Source organism: Numida meleagris, chromosome 1 (genome assembly GCF_002078875.1).
Source record: "Numida meleagris isolate 19003 breed g44 Domestic line chromosome 1, NumMel1.0, whole genome shotgun sequence".
Lineage (NCBI taxonomy): Eukaryota > Metazoa > Chordata > Aves > Galliformes > Numididae > Numida > Numida meleagris.
The window spans coordinates 133,281,189-133,291,745 of NC_034409.1; the positions used below are offsets into that span (position 1 = coordinate 133,281,189).

The following is a 10,557-nucleotide window of genomic DNA, read 5'->3' on the forward strand; positions in this document are numbered from 1 at the left end:
CCAGTTTTGGGCCCCTCACTGCAAAAAAGACATTGAGGCCCTGGAGCGTGTTCAGAGGAGGGCGACGGAGCTGGTGAGGGGTCTGGAGCGCAGGCCTTATGAGGAGCGGCTGAGGGAGCTGAGATTGTTCAGTCTGGAGAAGAGGAGGCTCAGGGGAGACCTTACTGCTCTCTGTAACTACCTGAAGGGAGGTTGTAGTGAGCTGGGGGTCGGCCTCTTCTCTCTTGTAACTGGTGACAGGATGAGGGGGAATGGCCTCAAGTTGTGCCAGGGGAGATTTAGGCTGGACATTAGGAAATTCTACTTTTCTGAAAGAGTGGTCAGGTGCTGGAACGGGCTGCCCAGGGAGGTGGTTGAGTCACCGTCCCTGGAGGTGTTCAAGAAACTTTTAGATATAGCGTTGAGAGACATGGTTTAGTGGGGTTGTTGGTGGTAGGTGGATGGTTGGACTAGGTGATCTTGTAGGTCTTTTCCAACCTAACTAATTCTATGATTCTATGATTAAGGATTCCTGTAGGAAAATACCAGGTCAGGTGCTGACAAATAGTAGCTGCCCAGGCCTCACTCATGGACTATTGTGGGATAGAAATTAATAGATCACCAGAGAGCATCCTCATTCGGTGGGGAGAGCCCTGCTGTGCTCTCACTTGACGCATGGGGGCTTACCTAAATGGTTTTGGTAGTGCTTTAAGTACATCTGTTATCATTAAACCAGGACAGCCCTTGGCATGGATGCAGCTGCACTGACAGGGCCTAATTCCCATGTGTGTAACAGAGAAAGCTACATGGACAGGAACAGCTCCAAACCACTATAGCTACAGCCGGCACAAAGGCTTGTAGCACTGCCATGACACTGGCAGTAAATCACAACTGTCTACTCAAAGCTACTAAATCGTTAAAACAAAAAAGCAAACAAAAACAGTCCATGTGTCGCAATTTAAAAGAGAAAAGGCAATTATTGTTTCACTGCATTTATATTTTTCCGGCTCCTTGGAGACAAAAGCCAGAGAGATACATGGATCCACATGCAGGAGGAGGGGACAAAGGCAGGGTGAGCTAACAGCGAAATAGAGCCATAGAATCATGGGATATCCTGAGTTAGAAGGATCCATAAGAATCATCAAGTCACCACACCAAAGCCATCCCAACGCTGGGCTGTTGTGCAGTCTAATGTGCATCGGGAAAGGAGTAGGGTGCAAGGGAGGATGTGAAGAGGCTGGGGGTGCAGGAGGGCTGGCTGTGAGAGAGTGATGGAAAAGGCACTGAGCGGGGTGACGTGATGGAGGTAAAGCAGTTGGCGAGATATTGGAAAGCAGTAAATCTTCAGCCCCAGCACGCATTTGGCTGTTCCATTTGCTTGCTAGGTCGATGATGAAAGGTTATTCATCAAACGGTCGCATCCTGAAATGTGCTGTGTTTTAATAGAAATAACGCTTTGGAGCAAGATGTATTTTTCACTCCCAATCCTTTCACCACTGCTGAAACACTTCTGTGTGTGATACAAGTGAGTTAACAAGAACCTGGTGAAGCAGTGATTTCTGCAGCGGTGCTGACCCCACCACTGGGGATGGGGCTGTGCCTGAAAGGAGTGGTCAGGGGAAAAAGTAAAACAAAATTGTGGTTTTTGCGGGTATTGAGATGGTGTGAATGGGCAGGATGGGATGGAAGCCTCAGGTGGCACTGCCACTAAGCCCCACTGAGTAAGTGGTCACACAGGGGAGAGAGCAGCGACAGGAATAACGGAGTGCTAATAGTTGGTGTGACGCATTTCAGTTAACAGCATTCCCAAACGCTCACAAAAGATCACAACCTCCTCACAGGATGAAATCAGCTGAGGAACATTTTGTCTTGGATAGGAAAGAGGCTGAGTATGGTGGATTATGTACCCGCAGCAAACAGTGTGCCTATTCTCAGTGCAGAAATCAGGTTTTTGTCCAGAGGTCCTGCGTGTCTTGTTGTCCTGCTGTATTAAGGATAATTGTCGGGAAGCTCACGAAGTGAGCAGGAGGCTCACTTAACACATAAGATACACCTTATCACAGGATCACAGAACCGTTTGAGTCAAAAGGGACACTTAAAGGCCATTACTCCAATTCCCCTGCAGTGAACAGGGACACTTACAGCTCAGTCAGGTTGCTCGATGGGGTGGGGCACTGTCCAGCCTGACCTTGGATGTCTCCAGGGATGGGGCATCCACCACCTCTACGGGCAACCTGTGCCAGTGCCTCACCACTCTTACTATAAAAAGCTTTTTTTCTTATATCCCATCTGAATCTCCCCTCCTTTAGTTAGAAACTGTTTCCCTTTGCCCCCTTGTCCACAGACCCTGCTAAAGAGTCTGTCTGCTTCCTTCTTATAGCCCCACTTTAGATACTGAAAGGCCACTCGCAGGTCTCCGCAGAGCCTCCTCTTTTCTAGGCTGGGTGGTCCCAGCTCACTCACACCTTACATCTTGCTGCCTTCATCCAAGCTACAGAAAAGTGTTACTGTGCTCCGCAGCCCTGGGACAGGGCTGAATGCACTTCCCCCGGAGATGCAGAATTACCCAATCAGGAAGGTGAATGTTTGGGCTGAGACAGAGGTTGAGATGGGAAAGCATCGGGAGTGAACATTTTTCCCCTTTGCATGCCTCCTCCCTGGGTTTGAGGAGGGAGCAGCTGGGAAACAACTGGCAGCATTGGCTGTTACGCCCAAAAGCCAAACCAAAACAAACCTCTCACAAAAGCTCGGTCTTGGTCCTGATCCGCCCTTTCTTTTGCTCTGAGATCATGAACCATCAGTTGCAGCCCCTCAAAGTTCAAAGGGGAAGATGCTGAACCCGGGCTACTCTTGCTGCCAGAGATTTATTGAGCTAACATCTTTATTATTCAAAATATTTGAACAAGTGGTGGTGTGGTCACCTCCCTCTTTTGGAGGCCCGTGGGTGCCAGCCATAACACACTAGAACAAAGCAGAGGCTTTTGCTCAGCACAGCTTTTCTTCCCTCTTGCATTTCCTCCTGTGAGAAATGACCTCCGATCAAGGGCAAGTGGAGGCTGGAGCTTTAAAACAGATTATTTTGTTCAGCACTGGAACGGAAAGCAAACACTCCTGATTCCCCTTTGATGCCAGCTGACCTGAATCAAAGCCTGGAGACCTCTAGCTGATAATGTTTACCAGATGCCTCAGTGAAGGAGGGTTTCCAATTGAGACTGTGGCTTCTACATACCCCTGCTGAAAACCCAAGTGCCCAAGGACATGGGTGGGAGTTCAGTTTGGCTGCTGTGGCAGAAAGCTCGCACAATAGAAAGAGAGCAGGTACAAAATGAAGTGATCATCCTTCTGCATAGCCCAGTATGTTCAGGTGCTTGGGTAATAGCAGGGGTAAGTAGAAATGTCCTTGTTACGGATTCTGCAGCACAAAGGGTTGCTTGGGATCTGTACTCCGCTCACACCAAGCAGATCTCCATCTGTGTGTCCCTGGGACTGAAACATTGGTTCCCATAACTGTCCCAGCCATAGTAGGGCTGCTTGTCATCCGGCACAGCCAGGCATCACACGGCAGGGGACAGGGAGTGTGGCACAGAACTGCCTTTGGTGCCCTCCCATCCTCCTCCTCCCTGTGTCCTGATTTTTTTTCCTTTTATTTTTCTTTTCCTTTTTTACTTTCTTGGTCTGTGTGTGTGTGCCAATAACAGATTGTCGTCCCCGAGAGAGCACATTAGGGCAATTTGACCCAGCATGAGACCTCTCATCTATCTTTTCTTTTTAAAGAATTGTGTATAACTAGCTCATACAGCCAGAGGGCTTTATGCCACCCTTCCTTACCCTGTGCTTTGCTGTGTTTGGAAAATAATTAACTTGTTACAGCTGCTGGAGCACCCCTGTATGCCCTCCTGCATTGCTGAAATGCAAGGGCTGCATCCAATTCCCCAGGTGGTTCCTGCTGCCACTTTCCCCCACCTCCACTTAGAGCTGATAGAATGGCAGGGCAATATCCAAGCCAAAACGCATACCAAGGCGTTGGTCCTTCCAGGTGTGTCCCTCTGCAGCCCTCCATGCCCAAGCTTTGCATTTCATCTCTTTTGGGATTCAGAGGTTTTAATTCTGAACTTGGTCTGTTCCCTGGCTGCATCGTCGGGGGTGCTATGAAATTGAGCTAGACCTTGGTGCTCTCCTCAGCAAGCCAAAGGATGCAGCAAAAGGGACCCTCTGCAGAGAGCATGCTGCATGATCCCTAATGTGCCACTGGAAGGCAGAGGCTCTCCCTGCCCGATCCCAAATGCCCAAACCCAATCAATGATAAAAGGAAGAGTCAGGTGTCCCTGCTGCCAGTGGACAGCCAGGCATCTGTTTTGACAAGAGCTGTGTAAGGGGCTCCCAGCAAGCATACCCTTGCTCAGATTCCTATCAAAAGGAAATCTGGTCTCAGGAGGATATTTTTTTCCTTGAGAAGTTTTCCAACCATATGTTGCAAGTCTCAAAAACTCACATCTGAATCATTTATTTTTAATAGGCAAATATCTTCCTTCTGTCTCTCCCTTACGCAGACTTCATTAGAGGGAGCAGAAAAAAAAGATTATCATAACTTTTTCTTTTTAAAGCAGGAAAGACAACAAGTCTCCTTCTTAAGCCCCTCGGGTTTGTGGAAGGTAAAGGCAGCTATGCTCTTCCCACCCCAGGGTTCTGCTTGGGTGGAGACCAACTTTTTACACAATCTCATAGTGACAGGACAAGAGGGAATGACTTTAAACTAAAAGAGGGGAGATTTAGATTAGATGTCAGGGGGAAGTTTTTCACAGAGAGGACGGTGAGGCTCTGGCACAGGCTGCCCAGAGAAGCTGTGGTGCCCCATCCCTGGAGGCGCTGAAGGCCAGGTTGGATGGGGCCCTGGGCAGCCTGAGCTGGTGGGGGGCAGCCCTGCCCATGGCAGGGGTTGGGGCTGGGTGGGCTGTAATGTCCCTTCCAACCCAAACCATTCTGTGATTCTAGATCACTTGGAAAACATGCTTCGTCACTTCACCAAGCCTACCTGTTCTCAAAGTCCCTTGCAAGACGGAACTGAATCTATGCTTTCTTTCTCTCCTATTGTCTCCTGGAAGCTAATGGTGCAGATTTATGTGCACCCGGCTGGGTGTGGTGGTTTCAATGCATTGTGGTGGTTTCAGTGCATTGCCTCTTTGGATGCCATTTGCTCCCAGAGCAGCTGAGCAAGACAACCAGCCAGCCCTGCAGCTCTCCTGCCCCTACCTTCTAGCCAGGCTCTGCCTTCTGTCAGGCGCTGAAAGGAAGGTGCCCTGACTTTGGCCTCATGCAGTTCACCTAGGCTACAGACTGATATGCTCAGCAGAGTTCCATACAGCACCCACTTCTGAGAATCAATCATCTAAACAGCACATACACTTGAATTACATGCTGGAATCAGAGTGTCATCTGCAGCAGCTGGGTGTGCACCAGTATATGTAAGCAAGCAGGTACCTTCGTCCTTGGATTCTTAGTAGGCAGTTGAGGCGAAGTCCTCTTGCTTTCTCTCAGCATTAGGATTTTCTGCTTTACTGGTTCATTTTTAGAAACACACACTGAAAAAAGAAATTGTTAACAGTGGCGTGAAGTCTCATTTGTGAAAGTAACTTTTCAGAAGTATGAGCAAACATTGTGCTGTTATACTTACATCTATGCATATTTTGCTGACTTGGAGGTTGGTACCATTTCAAAGACTTGCTCACTAAGCCTGATTTGTGCCCTTTATCTTTTGATGTTTAAGAAGCTTTTCTTCTCAAAGTCTCCTTTTCTATCAAGGCACTTCAATGAACGTCTTCTTTTGCCCACCTTTAGAACTGCAAATAGCATCTTTCTATTCTCCCTGATTTATCTTATGTATTCTCTTGACTAGAGGCAGGTCATAAATCTGTCCTAATTTCATAGTTTGCGTTCTTTCCCCTTTTCTTTCAATTCTGCCATTTTCTGAGACATTCACACTAATGAAATACCTGGTCTAATACGCTCTCTGAAAGCAAACTGCGGTGGTCTCACCGATACAGTAAGGACATTAAATGCATCAAGATGAAGCAGAAGCAATTGATTCCCTGCTGCCATTTCATCGAGCATCTGAACTTTTCTTTCCCTTTAAACTGTTGCTTCTTACATGTTCAAATGCAAAAAAAAAAAAAAAAAAAAAAGTGTTTAAAAATAAAGTGAAGGGTCAGAACTTGAACTTGTCTTCTGTGGGAATTGCATTGATGTAGTATTTAAGACCATGTTCTGGTCAGAATTCCACAGAAGAAAGAGGAGCATTCATTGGCTTGGCTTGGAGTTTTTTTGGGGGCAGTGATAGCTGCAGGGTAAAAGACCCACTTATGTCTTGTTCAGAGGCTTTAAAACGAACTGTGTGCTCAGTGACAGTTCTGGGACTTGTGTATCACTTCCCTTCTGTACTTTTCTTCAAACTTTTTGTTATCAGAGGTGTTTACTGGAAAATATATTATTATTATTATCATTATTGTATTAATTTTAAGGAGACAATCTGCTCCTGCTTCATCTCTTTCATAGAATCATTATTTTCTGTTTGTGACATCAAAATCTTTGTTGTGAGAGTGTTTGTCAACTCAAAAATAGAAGAACATGACATTATTTAGGAAAATAGTAGCAAGAGCTGAAAAACCTTCAAAGTTGCCCTGATGTAAACTGTTTTTCCCTGAATAAGACAATTTGCAGCCAATAGGCCTGCTAGCTACCATGTCCCTTCGTAGCACGTATGACTTCCCAAAGCTTTGGTGGTTCAAAATGAAATGGTCAGAAATGGCTTAAGACTTAAACTTACAAATCAGAATTAATCACAAAAACACAACTAGATCCTCAGGAAGAGATTCCCTGGCGAAATGCTCCTTTGAATGTGACTCCTGCCAGGTTGGAATAAAGATTAATTAATTCCTAGGGATAGGAAAGGTTTGGACAAGAGGCCACGTTCAATGTTTCCCCTCTTTCTGGAGGTCAGAGTCTGGCTCCAGCAGGAGAGGATGAGGTGGACAGAAGGCAAAGGTTCTCAGTGCAGAACCCAGCAGCCTCTCTACAGGGTGGTCTTTGTGGCCCTCAGACTAAGAACTGAAATGATCACACGTTTAGAATCATAGAATCGTAAAATGACAGAATGGTTTAGGTTTGAAGGGACCTCAAAGCTACCCAGCCCCAACCCCCTGCCATGTGCAAGGCTGCCCCCCACCAGCTTGGGCTGCCCAGGGCTCCATCCAACCTGGCCTTGAAAATTAGAATCAAACGAGGAACCAGTGAGGTTTTTGCTTCCAAAGGCAACACAGAGTGCAATCCACCTTAGAAGATCATGTTTTTTTTTTTTTTTCCCCTGACAGATTCCTTACTCTGGCATGGTCCTAGGGCCCTTTCATTCCCTCTCTCCTCCTCCCTTTTCGTAGTGCTCTAAATTGGCTCTTGCAGGTTTTATTTTTACACCAAAGAGTTTAAGTTTGTCATGGATTAATGCAATGTTTTGTGGCAAAGGACAAAAGAGGTGTGGATCCTGTAGTTGCTGTGACTGCCAAAGTCTGGATTTACTGACTTAGCAGGCTTCTTCCAGTTGCATTTACTGATACTAGTTGCTCAGGCTGAGCCTGTAGGAGAATCTAGAATATTCCCTTGACAATGCTTTACTTGCACTTAGACTTGGGTTGAAAGTTGCACTTCTGCAAATGAAGTCTGAAAGCTGAAAGTTGTCCCAGGGAGAGTAGCCAAAGTGAATATTATACTATTGAACATGCAGCCTTCATTTATTTGAAGCCTCTTGACTTTGAATCCAGTATTCTTCTGAATTTGATTTTTGGAGAACGTCTTTATCATTCTCCATACAGCAATGGAGTCCTTTTGCAGCTTGTGGTCGTAAGCTTTCTTGAGGCCTTTGGATGCATTGACAATCAAGTCATGGTTAAAGAACCAACAGAAAAGGCTTCTGGCAGCTGCCACAATCCTGCCAACTCTCCTTATTCAATATACATATTTGCTGCAGTGTTTGGCTGAACTTGTGGGACAGCTCTGTCATGTCCATTTTCTTTCTGTGGTTTTGGAGGCCTCCACACAGTTCTTCTGTCTTAATTCCACCCCTGGTGCCTACTGATCTTTTTGTCACATCTTTTTCATCCTGTGAGATCTTGCAGTCTCACAGTCTGTGGATTTGCAGTAGCTATGTGAGTATCAGAGTGGTTACATCCTCACTCAATGGGCTTTTAACGATCCTGCGTGGCTGCATTACCTTTCTGGCCAAGAGGCAAGAGGCTGTTCAAAAATTCACCGCTTTTTTTCTTCTGTCTGACTTATTCTGCCTTTATCTTGGCACAGGAACTGGAACGAAAATGTCTGGGTACAAGCCAGGGCTGAGGCGGGAGTACCCAGGCTCTGCAAGGCTCCACAGGGGCTGAGTTCAGCACTGACCACCGCAGACCAGACTCACCTGCTGCAGTGTCTCTATGTGTTCTCATAGCATTTCTGACACTGAGAGCACAGGGAACCATGGTGTAAACTTCTCACAATAGACAGTTTCCACAGAAGATGTAAGGGAGACAGACCATTCTGGTCCCTGGTAAGAGCCCTGCTCACCTTCTTGAATAATTTACAAGCAAGGAAGCCATCCCTGAGTACCAAACAAGAGAAGAATATACACAGCTAAATGCTGTCACATTAGAGAAGTCATGATAGAAAAAGCAGTAACCAAACACACACAGGTTAACGGGAAATAGAAGATTTAGAAAATAACCATTGTTATGTGAAAATAAGGAGATGCCAGCGGACATGGTTTAACAATGAGCACTTTATCCTCATCTTTTTCTATAATAGGAAAGCTGATTACATTCTCTTTTCACATGAAAAATAAAACAAACAACTGAATAGGAGGGAATGGTACATTGTTAGCTGCCTATTTAAAAACACTAGAGCTGCAAAGCGTTATTCCAAACACATTTTCTTCGTGTGGCTCACTAACTCATAACTCGAGTGGAATAGCTAATGAATTTGGGGCATTCTAAAATGTGCAAGCACGCTTCACGGAGTCTCCTGTGATCGGTCACTCTACAGGAAGACGATTAATTTATCAAAATCAGAAGTTCTTGATAGGGCTGTCTCACATCTCTTCTACCTGTAGAGAGGAAAATAAAACAATGAATTAAGTAAAAAAGAGAATTTCTCCAAAAAAGATGGCTCCTCAGCCAAATAAGATTAAAACTGTTGTGTTAATGAATTAATTTTGGTAATGGCAAGGAAAGTGAGCTCAGAAGTAAAGCACTAGAGGGTGGCAGGCATGGAACAGGCTGCCCAGGGCAGTGGACACGGCTTGAATTTTGGGTGATGCTTTGTGAAGCCATGAGCTGGACTCAGTGATCTTTGTGGGTCCCTTCCAACTCAGGATTAGTCTGTCATCCCGTGACTCTGTGATTCCTTGCCCCAGGGTAGTGGAAGCCCCCCAGGACAGCTGTTCATGGCTGGTGAGGAGCACTGTGCCTGGTGTCCTACAGTCTCCAGCAGCAAGTAGGTGGACACGTGCTGACAAATCCTGTTGTCTTCATGTGGACTTATCCTGAGTTCAGCACGGTGGGATTCTGAGCTGGGGGCTTTTGAGTGCTACTGCACAAATACTGGATAATAATTGCTAAAAGTAAGAATAGGAAAATATACTAACCAAAATCTCGATCCAAACTCTATTGAAATCAGTGGGGCTTTCTTTTGAGCCCGTTAGAACTTCAGTTTAGCTCTTTGGAAAAAATTATACTTTCTTGTGAAAGAAAAATGAAAAGTATGGTTTTTGGTGCTGTGTTTAGACAATGAGGACTCTTTCATGTTTCCTCTGCGTAATGAAGAATTATAGATTTATTCCTAATGAGTTAACAGCAAGGAGTAAAGCACAGATTCTACACGCTAGATGTTATCAGAGAGATGGTGAAACCCAGATGACATTTAAGGAAGGGCTTTGAAATCCTATTTCCTCAGATAAGCTATCTGCTCCGTAAGCAAAATTGTTGTGACTATTTTCTTTTCCCCCTTGGTTTTCATTAACACAGCCCTTTGCATAAAAACTAAGACTCTTGTTTCTGAAAAGTTCATATTCTCCTGCTGCTTGTTCCCCCTCCCTGATGTTTTCATTCTCTGTTAGCAATCTGATAAATCACTTCCACTAAACTCAATTATGGTATCACCAACAGGGCTTTATCACTTTGGTGATAAGAAATAAGCAGCAAGCACAGTCACAAAACCTGCAAGAATACAGATTATGTTTCCATGTCATTTGTTCCATTAACAGCTTGTATGGCATGTTTAAGAAATAGGAACAAAAAGAAGACATGATAGAAAGAGATTATATTCTTTACATAGCTCAGATGCTTACACTGAGGTAATGCATAGAATATGAGCCTCAAGTAATGCCTTCTGAGACCAGTGGAGAGGCTTTCATCAGCTTCAGTGAGTTTCAAATAAGACTATGCATTTAGAGTGAAGCGGAGTACCGCTGTGTAATCAACACTGACAAAAACTGGAAAGGGAAAAAAAATAAAGCAAGTGAGAGAAGGGGAGAGGAGGGGAGGGGAG

The 10,557-nt window shown here is 45.3% G+C and overlaps 2 long non-coding RNA genes across 2 annotated transcripts in view; one reads left to right on the top strand and one right to left on the bottom strand.

The window, feature by feature from the left end:
- The window catches only part of LOC110406954, a 52,145-nt gene that overhangs the window by 25,805 nt on the left and 15,783 nt on the right, over positions 1 to 10,557 (top strand). The window lies entirely within an intron of this gene.
- Positions 5,427 to 10,557, bottom strand: part of LOC110406962 — a 22,469-nt gene continuing 17,338 nt past the window's right edge. The window contains exon 4 of the long non-coding RNA XR_002443660.1: positions 5,427 to 9,115. This is a non-coding gene — a long non-coding RNA (uncharacterized LOC110406962). The remainder of the gene's footprint in view (positions 9,116 to 10,557) is intronic.